Raw genomic sequence first — 16,645 nt, 5'->3', positions numbered from 1 at the left:
TGCTTTAATTTTCCACTTTCGCAAGATTTCATTGGCATCTTCTATCGCTGGTTGTGTAACTTCACCACCACCAACAACCTCCCAAAGGTCTTGACCTTGTAAGTATGACTCCATACATGTTGCCCACGTGTTGTAGTTTTTGTTGTTGAGCTTCTTGATTCCTTCAACTACTTGAAGATCACCCATCTTAACGGCAAGGCTTTGACTACACCGAAAAAGCTTGAGTAACAAACGTGCAGAGTACTAAATTACTCTAAACACAAAGAAACTCCACAAGGTTTGTAATAACCCTGACAATAACTCAAGAAATATTTTCTGATGTGGAAGATCAGTTAAAAACTGCAGCCACAGAGCATACTCAGAATTTCAAGAGACCTTAAAAACGTGACTCGGATACCAATTATAGAATCAAAATAGAGTAAAAACTCTAATTGATTGAGAAGAAGAAAAACTCTTTAGAATAATCTCACAAAATTTCAAAAGGGAAGAATTCTTAAGAAAGCTTTCAAATGCTTATAATTAAGCTTTGATTGTTGGATGATAAAACTCAAATACAAGTAGGGTATTTATAGGTTACAAGAAACAATCTAAACCACTCATTAAAATAAGCACTAAATAATCTAAACCATTGAAATTAAAACATGAGAAAAATACTTAATTTTTACCTAACAATGACATCAAAACTAAATTGATGTAAGCAATGACATCAAATTAATTTAGGTGTGAACTTATTTAGGCTAATATTGAATTTTCAACAATTTTCTCATCTTGGAATTTCCCAATCAGTGAGTTCTCTTTTTTTAGCCAAGAATTGTGCCTACTATTAATGATTTTTAAGTTTTGATGTTACACTCTATGCGGAAGATGAAATGCCAGGTCCCTCCTACAGGGATGGAAACAAGATTTTTTGTTTAAAGCAAATTGTCGAAACGATTTTTTTCTTGAAGGGTGAAAAAAGGTGAGATTTTAAAAACCACATTAATTCTTAATTATCTCTTTTTAATTTAAAAACAAATACGATTTAAAAGACCTCTTATTTCGAAAATTTTTGGATTTCCTTTACGATCGAACAATACAGTTCAAGGAGTCGCCACCAATCTTTGATTAGGGTGTGATTGGGCACCCAAAAATGCTTTGTCATTTTAAATAAAAATTAATTTTAATTAAAACAACAAATTGAGGTCTGCGTTACCAAAATCCGAGTTTGGGAGTCGGTTACGTGTGGGGAAGGATTAGCACCCCCACAACGCCCTAAATCGGTACCTAGTCAATTAATTAACGTTTTTGCAATGAACTTTACAAATTCGAACTTAATTTAATTTTTGATCCCATAAAACAAAGATATAAATTTAAAAACATTTAACAGCACTCAAACAAATTAAATTAAAATTACCAAGTCATTTTAAAAAGATAAAGAATGTTCGATTATTTACAAATATCGAGACCAGATCTTAAAGATATAACAACATTTTCTCGATATATTTAAATAAACGAACATTTCTTTTTCTTTTATTCCCAAATTTTAGGCGACGAATCAATTTTTTTGGTTTCACTTTCGGGATACACTTTTATTTTAAAATCATTAAAAGCAGACCTCAAATCAGTTATGACTGCCCACTTAAAACAATTTTAAATTAAAAGTGTATTACCCTTAATTCAATTATGTATTATGTTGAGTTATGCAAATGCGGTTACCATGCGAATCGTGCAAGAAGGATGTCATGCCAAAATTAATTAAAAAACATTAAAAATATCATACAACGTAACATATAAAAAAAATTATATATATATTTTAATTAAAAATCATAAACCATGCATATTAACATATTATGTACAAGTGTGACTCAAATATAAAAATAAAAACATGATATGTCAAACTACGAATTTTTTTAGAAAAAACATGTATATACATATTAAAAATGTGACTAAATTTAAATAAATGTAAAATCCAATCTATAAAATCAAAAGTAATCCAATGACCTAATTATAAAAATGCTCACAAACAAGGGACCTACACATGAATAACTAAAATTAAAACTGGAAAAACAGCAAAATTAGGACAAACATATGAGGTTAAATTCTAAAGTAGTCCTAAAGGTGACTAAGGTGTAAAACAAGCTTAAAATTTGAGGACTGGAAACCTGATTTCACCAAGAAATACAATGGCTAAAAATTAATTAATCCAAATGATATTATACAAAACCTAACTAAACCTAAACTAAAGTTTAATTTACCCTTTGGCCGCACAACTCTTCTTCTCTCACATCACGCAGCCATGGATTTCAAACATTGCCTCCCAACGCCATCATCTCTGACATATCACTTTTGCTTTCTATTTTCTAATCCAATTTTGCATTATCATCTATAATAGGGATTGGAACTATCGGTAGCTGAGCTATAGCCTATAGTCAAACTCCTCTGCTACTCTTAATTGAAACCCTCAATACCCACGAGCCTTCAAAACTTCTTTGGCCACCGCTCAACAATGGCCCCTTTCTCCGATCACCCAAAACTTCTGTGACACCTAAACTACTTCCCTACTCCGGTGAAGACTCAATATAACAAGGTAAATGGATTTCTCTATTTTCTATTTTATTTCGAAATCATTCGACTCATTAAGACTAAACCCAAATTTTTTACGACAATGAAATCCTAACGGCGACGAGAAGTCAACTAAACTCCACCGGATTTCCTATAACCCAAGTAATTCAACCCCAAAACCCTTTCTTCTTTACTAATATTTCATCCTTAAACGCACACAAAGGCACTGGAAAACAAAAATTGAAACAAATAAAAAATACCTCAATAAATTTGTATTGCTTCGAGAATAGTAGGGAAAATCTTTGTTACACTGCTCGCCCTTTCGAATACGGGAAAAGGACTGCTATTTACACTGCTTATGTTTGCCTTGTATTTTTTGTGTCAAAATGAGAACGATTACACTGTTTTTTGTTACAATGAATCCCCTAAAAAAATGCAGTGCTCTCCCCTGTTCTGTGCTCTTCCTCCCTCTGGTTCCTCTCTGGTAACCCCCCTAATGCTCTCATTTTTAGTGGTTAAATGTCCCACGTTTCTGGTAGTTATTTCCCCACTATTTTTTTTCCTGGTTTTTAACTCCCAAAAACTACTTTCATTTGCCCATGATATAGGCCCAGACAAATTAAGCATCTACAGCTGCCCCTCTTTGCTCATTGTTGTGCAACGAGAATAGAGCAAAGATCAATAGATGATCAAGTTTGTCCGGCCATTAGAACTTCAGAAGATTAATCCGCTTCTCTGCTATTTCAGGATAAGCGAGACTTGAAAAAATCTTCAAATGGCGGGTCTGCTCCCTATTCTTTCATGGAGTATAAGACTCGAACAATATTCAGTAAACGTGTTTGCTCCCTATTCATTCAGGGAGTATAAGACTCGAATAATCTTCAGTAAACGTGTCTGCTCCATATTCGTTCAGGGAGTATAAGACTCGAACAATCTTCAAAAAACGGGTCCGCTCCCTATTCCTTCAGAGAGTATAAGACTCGATCTTCAATAAACGTGTCCGCTCCCTATTCCTTCAGAGAGTATATGACTCAATCTTCAACGAACTTGTCCGCTCCCTATTCCTTCAGAGAGTATAGGACTCAATCTTCAACGAACTTGTCCGCTCCCTATTCCTTCAGAGAGTATAGGACTCAATCTTCAACAAACGAGTTTGCTTCACTACTCTTTCGTGAAGGCTTATAGATTTAATTGCTTCACTGCTCTTTCGTGAAGGCTTAAATTTACTTATTTTGAAGGTCAAACTGAAAGCCATTGGATATTTGAATCTTCTTTGACTCAATTTTCGTCTGAACAACATTCTTGTCAAAATCTCAAGACCAGTTATCTTCATCTCGATGCTTCAAACTCTTCAATCTTCAACTATCATTGGGAAACCTGCAAATGCTTAAGTCATCATGCAATTATGAGTGCCATGATCCTATTCATGCCTAAATGTATGCAAATATGCAATTTGATGCACTTTCTTCTTCGAAGGAACTCTATCTCCTTTGATCTCGATGGAACTCGTATTCATCTTGGGCACAGAACGTTTGACCAGTTCACCCTAGTTGACACTCTCAATTCCATATCTCTTGCCTTAACATGACCTTGGCTCCTTTCTTTCTTGAAACCCGCTAGTATCCATGATCAAATTCTCGACAAACAACAATCTCTTAGGGTCATCTTTTAATGGCTGAGATTTTCTACGAACTCCAAAGTTTTAACCTCCCATAACCACACAAGCTTACATGTTAGAACCATTGTCAACTTCAGAATACCTGCATTTTCCAAAACCTTTTTCACAATAATACAAAATGATCTCATGTACTTCAAGTTAAGCTATATGTTTTAACTTTTCAAAATAAGACGCTTACAAAAGGGAAACGAACAAGAAAAGACATCTCTTTATTTATATAAATACAGAGAATTTTAGGCAACTAAATGGCAAACTTTTAACTGGAAACAGTAAAAGAACAAAAGAGTAGGCGTCTTCAAATATCAATAATGCAAATGCTTTTGAACTGGCACGCCGTTAGAATGTCTCGAGTGTAGCTTCTGTTAGAAAGATCTCCAAAATTGTGATGCTTAAGAGTATGAAGCTACTTCTAAACTCCCAAATTTCTATCATTGAATGCCCTAAACCAGATTCAATAATCTTTAGTCTCATTCCTGATCACCATGTTATTGTCACTATCCATATCAGGAGCTCGTTCCACTTCCAAAATTGATTCAGAACCTCCACCATGTACGAATTCTGAATTTCAAATTCAACTCAAGTCGCCCTTTGTGGGTTTTCAACTTGGGACCTCCTTTGGTTCCAAGACGCCCTTTTCGGGTTTTCATCTTGAACCCTCCTTTTATTTCTATTTTTTTCATTTTTCTCTTTTTTTCTTTCATTTTTCTTCCATTTTCCATTTTTTTCGTTTTCCAATCATTTTCCTTTTTTCTTATTTTTTTTCTTCTCTTTCTTCTTCTCATTTTTATTATTATTTTTTCATTTTTTCTCTTTTATTTCTTCTTCAAGCGAAATATCTCTTAACAGCGTCAGAATTCACTGGATATGGTAATTCTGATCCGTTCATTTCAGTTAGGACTAGAGCTCCCCCAGAAAAGGTCTTCTTGACAACATAAGGTCCTTCCCAATTGGGCATCCATTTTCCTCTGAAATCCTTCTGAATAGGCAAAATCCTTTTAAACACCAAATCTCCCTCATGGAATTCTCGAAGGCGAGCTTTCTTACCATGTGCCTGTATCATACGTTTTTGGTACATCTGACCATGACAAATAGCTTTCAATCTCTTTTCTTCAATCAAATTCAACTGGTCATACCTAGCTTGGACCCATTCTGCCTCATCAAGCTTTACCTCTGACAAAATCCGAAGTGAGGGAATTTCCACCTTAATAGGTAAGACAGCTTCCATCTCATAAACCAAAGAAAACGGAGTTACCCCAGTTGAAGTCCGTACTGAAGTTCGATAAGCAAACAGAGCAAATGGCAACTTCTCATGCCAATCCTTATAGGTCTCAGTCATTTTCTATATGAGCCTTTTGATGTTCTTATTGGCTACCTCTACTGCCTCATTCATCTTTGGGCGATAAGTGGTGGAATTATGATGCTTTATTTTGAACTGTTTACAGACCGAGTCCATCATCTTATTATTTAAATTCAACGCATTATCAGAGATAATCCTCTCGGGCAAACCATATCTACAAATGATCTCCTTCTTCAAAAATTTGCATATTGTAGACTGGGTAACATTTGCGTAAGAAGCTGCTTCTACCCACTTGGTGAAATAATCTATGGCTACCAGAACGAAGCGATGCCCATTTGAAGCTTTGGGCGAAATTTGTCCAATAACATCCATGCCCCACATTGAGAATGGCCACGGAGCTGTCATTACATGCAACGGATGAGGAGGAGTATGTATTCTATCTCCATAAATCTGACACTTGTGACATTTTCGGGCATAATTGATAAAGTCTGTTTCTATAGTTGACCAATAATACCCAAATCTCATAATCTGCCTAGCCATAGCATGCCCATTAGCATGGGTACCACATATTCCCTCATGCACTTCTTCAAGAATCAATTTGGCTTCTTTCGCGTCCACACATCTTAACAAGACCTGATCCAGACTTTTCTTGTATAGGGTCTCACCATCAAGCACATACCCTGATGACATTCTTCTAATGGTTCTCTTATCATTCTCAGTAGCCTGTTCTGGATAACTCTGATACCTTATATATTGCAAGATATCATAATACCAAGGGTTTCCATCTTCTTCCTCTTCAATATTAAAACAATGGGCTGGATACTCATAAGCTTTCATTTCAATGGGCATCATATTTGAATGCTCGTTCATCTTAAACGCTGCTGCCAGTGTGGATAAGGCATCTGCCATTTGATTCTCTTCTCTGGGGAGATAATTGAAAGTTACTTCATCAAATTCTTCAACAAGTTCCATAACTAACTTACGGTATTCTACAAGCTTAGGATCTTTTGTCTCCCATTCTCCCCTGAGTTGGTAAATTACCAAAGCTGAATCCCCATATACTTTAAGCATTTTTACTTTGCGTTCAACAGCAGCTCTAAGACCCAGAACACAAGCTTCATACTCGGTCATATTGTTTGTACAATCAAAATTAAGCCGACTGGTAAAAGGATAATGCTCTCCTTCTGGTGAGACCAAAATTGCCCCGATTTCATGTCCCAAGGCATTTGAAGCACCATCGAAGTTCAACTTCCAATATTTGCTAGTTGATGCAACTGCTTCTTCTACTGAAATAGCCATTAAATCTTCATCTGGGAAATCAAAGCTCAACGACTCATATTCTTGCGAAGCCCTGCTTGCAATGAATTCTGCTATAGCACTTCCTTTAATTACTGTCTGGTTTACATACTGGATGTCAAACTCGGACAATAAGATCTGCCAACGAGCTAATCTTCCAGATAATGCAGGCACACCCATTAGATATTTCAAGGGATCAAGCTTGGATATAAGCCAAGTAGTATGATACAACATATATTGCCTAAGCCTTCGGGTAGCCCATACTAAAGCGTAACACAACTTTTCAATGGGTGAGTATCTTGTCTCACATTCAGTGAACTTCTTACTGAGATAATAGATAGCCCTTTCTTTCTTCTCAGTTTGGTCACGTTGCCCCAGCACACACCCCATTGAATTTTCATAAACCGACAAATAAAGAATCAAGGGTTTGCCTGAGATGGGTGGCGCTAAGATTGGAGTGCTCGACAAATATCTTTTCACTGCTTCAAAAGCTCTTTGACAATCCTCACTCCATTCCCCTGAGTTATTCTTACGAAGAAGGCGGAATATGGGATCACACTTTTCCGTCAGCTGTGAAATAAACCGAGCTATATAATTCAATCTCCCCAAAAATCCTCTAACTTCTTTTTGTGTTCGTGGGGCTGGCAAGTCTTGAATAACCTTTACTTTATCTGGGTCTATTTCAATTCCTTTTTGGCTTACTATAAATCCCAATAACTTCCCAGATGTCACCCCAAAAGTACACTTGTTTGGGTTGAGTTTTAGCTGGCATCTTCTTAGTCTTTTAAAAAGCTTTCTCAAATTCCCGATATGTTCTTCCTCTGTCTTAGCTTTGACAATCATATCATCGACATAAACTTCTATCTCTTTATGCATCATGTCATGAAATAACGTCACCATGGCCCTTTGATATGTTGCCCCTGCATTCTTTAGTCCAAACGGCATTACTTTATAACAAAACGTTCCCCACATGGTAACGAATTTCGTTTTTTCCATATCTTCAGGGTTCATCTTAATTTGATTGTAGCCAGAGAAACCATCCATAAAAGAGAAAAAAGAATTTCCAGCAGTATTATCCACTAGCGTATCTATATGTGGCAAAGGAAAATTATCCTTTGGACTGGCTCGGTTGAGATCTCTGTAGTCGACACACATTCGAACTTTCCCATCCTTCTTCGGTACTGGGACAATATTCGCCACCCATTCAGGATATTTAGCCACTTTAAGAAACCCGACATCAAATTGTTTCTTTACTTCCTCTTTAATCTTGAGCAGCATCTCAGGTCTCATTCTTCTCAGTTTTTGCTGTACCGGTTTACATTCAGGCTTTATTGGCAGTTTGTGAACAACCAACTCTGTATCTAAACCCAGCATATCTTCGTATGACCAAGCAAACACATCCTTGTATTCTTGAAGGAATTCTATCAAATCATGTCGACCTCCAACTGACAGAGTGGTTCCAATCTTTACTTCTCTCTTATTCTCATCTGTTCCCAAATTCAAAATCTCAGTAGGCTCTTTATGAGGTAGAATCTGCTTATCTTCATTCTCCACCATTTTCAGCAATTCAGAAGGTAGTTCACATCCCTCATCATCATCATAATCCTTGATTTCTCCTTGACATATAGGCTTCTCGAAATCAATCTCCGGGTCAGAGTCATTGGCATTCATATTATTGATATCTGAGCTCCTGAAAAAATAATGAAAGAGAAGATATATATACATATGGGAGGATCTTTTCCCATATAAATAAATAGAAAAAAATAAATACATATATATATACAACAAAGAATGAATGAATGAATGAAATGCATGGGAAAATGTTTGCCATTTGGAACTAACAGAATGCATCTTTTATTGAAAGCAAGAAAAAACAAACAGCTTAACCCTTTACATAAAATCACCTATTGCCCCTGGGTATGAACAACAGGGAGAAAGTTCCAGTGCATTACTCTGTAAAAGATTTGTAAACTACAGGCAGTTCTTTAGCAGTCCAATTGTTCAACACGAAGCCCGGCGGTGCAGGATAAATGCCCATAGCTCTCATTTCCTCAAATTCATCATCAGTTATAACGTTAATGCCTAAATCTCCCAAGGCATTCTCAACCATCACCTCAGTATTCCTCGAATTCCCTTGAAACATATGCCCCCCAGATATGAAAATGCTACTCAACGGCGGGAAGGTCATGGGTTCCCAGCTAAGGTCTTCACCAGCCAATCTGGCCTTTCTGATTTCTTGGCCCTTCTTAATTCCCCTCATCTTATCCCTCGAAGTTGGCTGATACCCCAAACCAAATCGATCTCTTTTAGTAACAGGGCATATTGGATTCACCGGTCCTTGCAACTATTGACCTAACCCCTTTCCAACTTTCGCTCCTCTTCCAAGAGTCAATTTGAGCCCCATCTTGGTATAGTCTGACAATCGAGGCTTTGGTATCTTCTTGCCTTCGGCTACAAACGTAGCATTGACAAACTCTAACGATCTGAAAGAACACTCGACGGCTTGCTCATCAACTTCAATATACGGAGCAGTAGTAGAAACAGAAGCAATAATGTCCTCTTCAGCATGAATAAATACCAACCTTCCATCAATCACAAATTTCAGTCTCTGGTGCAATGTGGACGGAACTGCACCGGCCTGATGAATCCAAGGCCTTCCCAACAAACATTTGTACGTAGGCATAATGTCCATTACGAGAAATTCCACTTCATAAGTTGCTGGACCAATATTCAGAGGAACATCAATCTTGCCCAACACTTATCTTTTAGTCCCATCGAAAGCTCGAACCACACTTTGGCAGGTTCTCATAAGCGTACTATCTAATGGAAGCTTCTTTAGAGTCACTAAGGGCATCACATTCAAAGCTGAACCATTATCAACCAATACCCGGGACAACACATGCCCTTTACATTTAACTGTAATGTGCAACGCCTTCTGACTACCTATCATCCCAGAAGGGATTTCATCCTCAGAAAAAGATAAAAAATTATCAGCTTGTATATTGGAAACTAACTGGTCCAACTTTTCAATGGGCAACTCTTTCGGAATAAAAGTCTGGTTCAAAACCTTTAACAGAGCATTCCTATGGGCCTCTGAACTCAAAAGTAATGATAAAACAGAAATACGGGCAGGCAACTTGTGTAACTGTTCCACAACACTGTACTCACTGTGTTTCAGAAATTTCAAAAATTCTACCGCTTCATTCTCGGTTACTGGTTCATTGATAACAGGCTTATCTTCTTCTATCTGCACATCAACCTTTTTCCCCTTATCAACTGCAACCTTCTTCTCAGACTCTTTAGGTGTATTAAGAGAATAACACCTACTACTTCTAGTAAAGCGTCCCACCTCATCTACTTCCTCATTCTCTTTTGTTACATATCCCATCTGGCAATCATATCTCCAAGGCACTTGTTTATTATCCCGATATGGGAATGGAGATGGAGGTGTAATAACCACTTTCGGGGCTACCTTCTCAGCAACTCGATTTTTGGGAGTAATAATTAGGGGACAACTGGCATTGTATACCCCTTTAGACGATCATTCTGAAGCACAAACTTCCGCTTCCTCTTCTTCAGTAATCTCTCTAAAGAACTCAATTTCTTTACTGTCCATCATGTCTTGTACCAAAGATAGGAAGTCAGGACATTGCTGAATATTGTGTCTTTCACTGTTATGATACTGACATACCTCTCCACTATTAAACTGTTCAACCACCAAACTGGGCTTCAACCATCCTATCTTAACCATCTGGCACCACACCCAACTCATGGGTGATACCACCTCACTAACATTCCTTACAATTCTCTTTCCTTTCTCTTCAGTAATCGCGTTAACTCCTGCCCCTGCATGGCTTGGCAACGGATTCTGAGCTATATTTGGCTTCTCACTGTCACCAAAGTTGATGACATTCCTCGTTCTCAAAGCTTGGAAAACCTTCTTAAAAGCAATACAATTCTCAATGGAATGCCCAGGGTTCCCTGCATAGTACTCACACTGAGCATTAGCATCATACCATTTGGGAAAAGGAGGTTGCATTGGAGTCACGTGATACGGCGAAACCACATGCCGATCATACAAAATCTGAAACAATTCCTTATAAGTCATCGGAATTGGATCAAATTGAGACCTCTCTCTCCTCTGGTCCCTTGCCCCTTGTCTATTATCATTTTGTGTTGACGACCCTACTCCTTGAGGACGGGAAACAGTGATGTTATTAGAATCGTACTGCCTCACATTGCTGACTTCGTTTTCCTTTTTCCTCGTTGGTGGCCTCTTACTATACTCTCCTCCCTCGAGCTTCCCACTCTTAACAGCCATTTCAATCATTTCTCCCGCCGTAACTACATCAGCAAAACTTCGATAAGGATTACCGATAAGATGCGAGAAAAAGAGAGCCTTTAAGGTGTTAACAAAAAGCATATTTGTTTCCTCCTCTTCCAAAGCCGGGTGGACTTGCACTGCTACATCTCTCCATCTTTGAGCATATTGTCTAAAACTCTCGTTATACTTCTTTTCCATTCCTTGTAACATCATCCTGTTGGGTCTAACATCTTTTACATGTTTGTATTGCTCAAGAAAGGACTTAGCCAAGTCTTTCCACGATTTAATATTAGCTCTACTTAGCTGGTTATACCACCGGATTGCCGAGCCAGTTAAGCTTTCCTGAAAGCAGTGTATCAACAATTGATCGTCCCCTATGTATCCGGTCATCTTCCTACAAAACATTGTGATATGCGCAGAGGGGAACCTGGTACCATCAAACTTCTCAAAGTCAGGAACCTTGAACTTTGGAGGCAAGACCAGATCAGGAACTAGACTTAACTCCTTTGCGTCAAATCCATAGACACTAGTATCTTCTTTCATGGCTCTAACTTCTCTTTCTAGTTGTTTCCATTTCTCTTCCAGTGGATCGTTTTGTTTTTTCTTGGCTTCTTCATCAAGGTCCGGAACTTGATGATATTGATGTTCTTCCTGATATGAACTAGATCCAGGTTGTACGTTAACAGAAGCACCGACTGGATTAGTGTGCACCTTCCCAACATGAACAGGGGTCACTTGAACGTTCTAAGATTGTTCTGGGGTTAACCCTGGATGATGAAGTGGGTCCTCAGTTACACCTTCTGGCATAGGGCTTTTCCCATGTTCTGGATTTCTTCCTTCCAACATACTCGCAAACTTAGCAAACATCTCTTTTTTGGGCATTCATCATATCTTCTTGCATTTCCTTGATATTATCTTATAACTCCAACCAAGCCTTCTCAATTTGGGCAAGTTTGTCTACCATAACTTTCTTCCTGGTTCTGTAGATATGCTTGGGATTTTCCAGTATTACTCTGTCACAGAGTCATTTTGTTATCGCTGATATTTATTAATGAATATGAAACATATGATTATGAATGAATAAAATGTTATGTAAAAATTTAAATGTATTAAAAATGCATATGCAAAATGCAGGGTGTTGATCCTGGAACGACTCCTTAGAACAACTCTTTATATTAGAACGACGTTCAATTACAAAGTTGAAACATATCACAAATAAATCTGCACCATCTCTCCTATTTCTTGTACGTGTGCTAGTAACTCTACAATCTTCTGGTTTTCTTCAGCCTCAGGATCTAGTTCTTCAGTCACATCAGCAGCTTCCTCAGATAGAATGACCAAATATTGAGCTATTCCCCGCGCGTGTTCTAGGTAACAGGCAATAAAGTCCTCTCTTTTGCTTAACTCTCGCCTGAGCTCGCTCCCATCGAAAACGCCACTGTATATCCCCCTCATAAGGAACTATCGATAGCTCACTTGTTTGCCTCTGAAACTCTTGAACCATGGCTTCAAGCTCGCTCACTTGTTTTTTCAGACTTTCAACCTCTCCCTGGCTCGAGCTACATTCCTTGTTTCGGTATCATCGTAATGCAGTCTCTAAACTTGAAATTTTCTCCTTCAACTTCTCATTCTGGGCTTGACTCTTTTGTAACCGTTGCTCTAAAGAATCCTTTTCTTTCGATAAAATCTTCACTTGATGCCTGCTTTGCTTGAGCTCTTCTTGACTCTCTCCGGCTATTCTTTTGAGGCTCGCCACCTCTTGCCTCAATTCGACAGACTTACTCGAGCTAGAACCTACTTGAGCTTTTACCATTCGCTGATAAGTTGACCGAAGATCGTCAAAATCCAGCCGAAGTTGCTTCTCTACTTTTTCAATTCGATCTGCTCTACTCTTCTGAATGTCAATCTCCAATCCTTTTTGATACACTTCATCTTCTAGCTTCTGCAAAGTCATTCTCCATTGTCTCCGTTTTGCTTCGAAATCGCGCTTGGCTAACTCTAATGGAGATGACACCACTCTCAACTGTTCCTCCACCGGCTGAATATTTTCAGGATTCACTATCGGGATGTTATCATTTACTCGACCGCTTCTCCACTGCTCGTACTCTTGAGATAACTCGAGATCATAGGTAAACAAATTCACGCGACGAGTTTGCTTCCAGGCCTCAGCAACCCCTTTAACTTTACCCTTATACTGATCTCCTTTGAATGCAAAATCCGACCCTACCAAGTCCTATGTGGCTGGAATGAACTGCCTTGACCCATACTGTCTGGAAACTAGTAGCGGTGCATACCCAACAGAACTCCATATACCTGGCAAAGGAACCCAATCTCGCTATCCACATCGGTAAAGTATATCCGAAGAGGTTTTCCACGAAGCTCGCCACAAAATATCTCCATCTCTAATATCCTTGAAGATGACAATCCATTTTTCTTCGGTGAAGCCCCCAGGCCATTCTTTAGAAAGAAAATCTTTCAAAGGCGAGAACCCCTCTAGAAACACTCGTCCTGGTGCTCTTTCAACATGTTTAAAATGACTCAGAATCCACACTAGCAGCAAAGGCGCACATCCTATAAAGCGTCATTCTCCCTCGCGCCTATAAGAACTCAAAGACCGGAACGTCTCAGCTAAAATGGCTGGAACATGATCCACATGCTTGTCTAATCTTTCAAATAGGTCAACGACTGATACGTCTACATATCCTAGCACTTTTGGAAAAATAACGAGCCCATAAATCCCTAAAGCAAACAAGTCAAGCTTCTTTCTCTTATCAGGATGATGAGCAATTACTTCTTTCAGAGCAGCCCAAGAGATGCACTCACTGTCTCCCTTCTTCTTAATGTTTCTGGTTACCCAATCTTCACTCATTCCGGTCATCAATAGTAATTTCTTCTTAAATGAAGGAGTGACTGGCAGCTTGATATATATTCTATCTATCTGGGACCTCGGACAACGGACCAATGCTTGATACTCCTCTATTGTTGGTGTTAGATCCACTCTACCAAGTGTGAAACAGCCATAAGCCGGATTCCAGAACTGCGCCAATGCTCTAAATAGATTTCGATCAATAGGAACATCCAGAAGATAAGGAATATCGCCATACAACTGATAAAACATCTCCTTATCGGCTGCTTCCCATCTTCCTCATATCTCTCTTAGCTCACTCAGATCATTCTGACGCACGTTGATGTGAGTATAACCAAATAACTCCGACACGTATCCAGGCATCACGCTGTCCCCATTGGTCAGTTGGGACTGTTCTGACCACCTCAGAACATCGACATTGTCCTCAACCTTTTTCTGAACCGTTTGTTCCATATTACTGGCCTTCTATATGGACATCGATCCCAAATCAACACCATGTAATGGATAGTGCAATGCAAAAAAGAAAAGAAACAAGACAAAGACAACAAAAGATCGGTTAGTAAACATAAAGCAATTAAATCGGGATAATAATTTGTTCAAGAATCCTACCCACATGTTGGCTACCCAATCATGCTTTATCAGATCCTACCCAACATGATATCTACCCCCATGCTTTGTTATTCACAAAAATAAATCCTAACTGCATGATATCTAATTTGCATGCTTGTTCAAAAAATAAACCTAACCGCATGATATCTAGTTCGCATGCTTATTCAAAAAAAAATGAAACTCAAAAAAGCTTTTCCTTGTGTACCCTCCTCATGGGATTCTTAAGGTTCGGGTTTAGTTCAACCTAAGTTCGGGCTCTACGTTCACTATATGCCGGGTTAGGTTCTAAAGCAATAGGTTCTCGAATTGTCCTTGTTGGTTCCCCCTTGGGCTGCCGAACCCTCAATCCTGGCCCATCACAGGCTTTAGGGGATCGAGTTCAATTTCGAGGGAATACACCTCCTTATGTCCATACGGAGGTGATTACCATCACGAGGACCATAAGGCGTGAGCTCCAGGAGCAATCCACTATCCCATGCGGAGGTGAAAACCACACGAGGGCATAGTCTCTCACTCCTACTTAAATAGGACGGAGCGGGGTTTTAGCTCATGTTATGATAATGCAGTTGTGCAGTGTGTGAGGAAAAGCGAAAAAACAATAAAAAAACACTCAAAATCAATTCCCAAAACACACAATTATTCTGAAATCATTAGCAAACAGATCAGTACAACTATTTAATTGTCAATCAAATTAAATTAAAGAAATCAAAATACAAACAAAACTTATTAAAAACAAAGCAAGGGATCAAAAATCAAATTAAAACGAATTTGTAATTTTCAATTGCAAAAACAATTAATTAATCAACTATCGGCTTGACTCTCTAAAAAAAGTTCCCAGTGGAGTCGCCAAGCTGTCGAAACGATTTTTTTCTTGAAGGGTGAAAAAAGGTGAGATTTTGAAAACCACATTAATTCTTAATTATCTCTTTTTAATTTAAAAACAAATGCGATTTAAAAGACCTCTTGTTTCGAAAATTTTTGGATTTCCTTTACGATCGAACAATACGGTTCAAGGAGTCGCCACCAATCTTTGATTAGGGTGTGATTGGGCACCCAAAAATGCTTTGTCATTTTAAATAAAAATTAATTTTAATTAAAACAACAAATTGAGGTCTGCGTTACCAAAATCCGAGTTTGGGAGTCGGTTACGTGTGGGGAAGGATTAGCACCCCCACAACGCCCTAAATAGGTACCTAGTCAATTAATTAACGTTTTTGCAATGAACTTTACAAATTCGAACTTAATTTAATTTTTGATCCCATAAAACAAAGATATATAAATTTAAAAACATTTAACATCACTCAAACAAATTAAATTAAAATTACCAAGTCATTTTAAAAAGATAAAGAATGTTCGATTATTTACAAATATCGAGACCAAATCTTAAAGATATAACAACCTTTTCTCGATATATTTAAATAAACGAACATTTCTTTTTCTTTCATTCCCAAATTTTAGGCGACGAATCAATTTTTTTGGTTTCACTTTCGGGATACACTTTTATTTTAAAATCATTAAAAGCAGACCTCAAATCAGTTATGACTGCCCACTTAAAACAATTTTAAATTAAAAGTGTATTACCCTTAATTCAATTATGTATTATGTCGAGTTATGCAAATGCGGTTACCATGCGAATCGTGCAAGAAGGATGTCATGCCAAAATTAATTAAAAAACATTAAAAATATCATACAACGTAACATACAAAAAAAATTATATATATATTTTAATTAAAAATCATAAACCATTCATATTAACATATTATGTACAAGTGTGACTCAAATATAAAAATAAAAACATGATATGTCAAACTACGAATTTTTTAGAAAAAACATGTATATACATATTAAAAATGTGACTAAATTTAAATAAATGTAAAATCCAATCTATAAAATCAAAAGTAATCCAATGACCTAATTATAAAAATGCTCACAAACAAGGGACCTACACATGAATAACTAATATTAAAACTGGAAAAACAACAAAATTAGGACAAACATATGAGGTTAAATTCTAAAGTAGTCCTAAAGGTGACT

This window comes from Hibiscus syriacus, unplaced genomic scaffold, assembly GCF_006381635.1.
Source record: "Hibiscus syriacus cultivar Baekdansim isolate YM2019G1 unplaced genomic scaffold, ASM638163v2 tig00110387_pilon, whole genome shotgun sequence".
NCBI classification, from domain to species: Eukaryota; Viridiplantae; Streptophyta; class Magnoliopsida; order Malvales; family Malvaceae; genus Hibiscus; species Hibiscus syriacus.
Note: the sequence above shows the minus strand (reverse complement) of the source record.